We start from the raw sequence: 1889 nt of genomic DNA on the forward strand, positions 1-1889 counted from the left end.
AGGAGCTCCGAGGCAGTAAACAGCAGAATCCACAGTTATACACCACCATCTACCGGCAGGGGACGGAAGAGACAGCTGACATGGGCTCCTGTTAGAGCCGTCAGCAAACAGGGAACTTCAAGGACAGTTAGGGTGACCAACCGTCCGTAAATTTCACGGACCGCTCATTATTTGGGCCTCATGTCCATTGTCCGTAAGGATTTCTGTCATGGACGCCTTTTGTCCGTAATTCTGCACAGTGCAGTGAGCTGTCCCCCTGCAAGCAGCCTGAGAGTTCAGTAACTCTCACTGGGGGGGGGTAGCTCACGCTCCTTCTCAATGGCCCAATGTGGAAAAAATGGTATGGAGGAACAAATAAAACAATATTTTTGAAAAAGGACACTTTTAATTATCCTTTCGTATGTGTATAAATTCACATCTCATTTTTCATAATATTTTGCTGAGCATATACAAAAGACATATATTTACAAAACACAACCTATGTACATTAAACGAAACTCCGCTACTGTCCTAAAACAGAGTTTCGATTATGGATCCACCTTTCAATAGTGTGGACATCCAAGAGGGCATATACATTGCATAAGGAAAGCAATATCTCCACAAATTCAAAGGCAATGCAAAGTTCTTAAGTCCCAACACATTCCAATTTTTTTTTAGGGGCCCTCTGTGAAACCAAAATGTCGACGCGGTCGCGTTTCAGCCAATCAATTCCTTTTGGCCTCTTCAGGACAAGGAAAACAGCAGCAATCTACATAAAAAGAAGCACACTCAAATAACATATACATCACAAAAGACCTTCTCTGCTCGCCCATCAATGTACAGGTCCTTCACCCCAGAAGAGGAGAGCAAACCAAAAGTCCCACCGCAAGGAAAGAAACACCGAATTTCGTGACAAAATTTTTTTTAGAGGTAAACTTCATTAATACCTAAATATATCTATGTGCAAAAAAATGTCCAGACTACTCTCTATATCAATAGAAATGGTGATTCAGACACCTCCCCCAATCGATCTTACGTATATACACTAAGGATCCTATTGCTCTAAGAGGAATATATCACGGGAATATGGGAGAGCCTCTCTTAAGGAATAAACTGTCTACTCGACTAACCTTAAGCTGAAAAATCAGCTCAGCAAATCAAACGTACTTGAAAGGAGTGGGGTACTGGGGGTCCAACCCCTCTAATACCAATTCTGTAACGAAGATAGAACAATGACTAAACACAGTCTCCTCCCTCCAATAACTAAAGGTACTTGCTCAGACTACAATCTAAATACCTTATTCGAATGAAAACGAGGCCCCCTGTCCGTGTTTTGAATTTTCAAAGGAAGCCGTCCGGCGTGATTACTGACTGTTTCAAAAGAAACGAACATACGGAAACACAGTGTGAGTCCAAAGGGACTACTTGCTTCAAGTATATTGTGTATAGGACGTCTCAAAATCGAGTTCGCTTACCTTAATTCTCTACCATCTCCTCGAAATATACCTCGCATCCGTCCGTGCTCACTTTCTCGCTGCTCGAGTGAACTTACGAGAAAAGACTGTCGGAACCTTATTTCCTGGTGTGAAAAGGGACAAAGGACTAAAGACCTCCAAATAAAGCGGGGCAACAAATCGCCATATTGAAAGGGAGCGTTGGAAAAGACAATATATTTATAGGCTCCTCTCTCATTTCCAGGTTTAAATCCGCTATTAATTATGTAATACTATTGGTGCCTACAGAACTATATACGATGAACAAATAATACTAAAGATGCTAATAAAGAAGGGAAATATTAATCACCACTGATTCTTATAGTGAATAATGTAGAGGGAAACGCATATTCGGACCAGAGTGAATCAGAAATAATCACACCCAAAATTCTACCCAATGTGCAAATAGACAGAGTA

The 1889-nt window shown here is 41.2% G+C and overlaps 1 long non-coding RNA gene across 1 annotated transcript; it reads right to left on the bottom strand.

Annotated features, from left to right (window-relative positions):
- Nucleotides 1-426: 426 nt before the first annotated feature.
- Nucleotides 427-1571, bottom strand: LOC146860010 (uncharacterized). The gene is made up of 4 exons (XR_014978757.1): nucleotides 1455-1571; nucleotides 1277-1350; nucleotides 1110-1192; nucleotides 427-748 (listed from the first exon to the last, which is right to left on the bottom strand). It is a non-coding gene; the product is annotated as an uncharacterized LOC146860010 (long non-coding RNA).
- Between the last annotated feature and the right edge of the window lie 318 nt (nucleotides 1572-1889).

This window comes from Triturus cristatus, chromosome 3_1 (assembly GCF_964204655.1).
Source record: "Triturus cristatus chromosome 3_1, aTriCri1.1, whole genome shotgun sequence".
Lineage (NCBI taxonomy): Eukaryota > Metazoa > Chordata > Amphibia > Caudata > Salamandridae > Triturus > Triturus cristatus.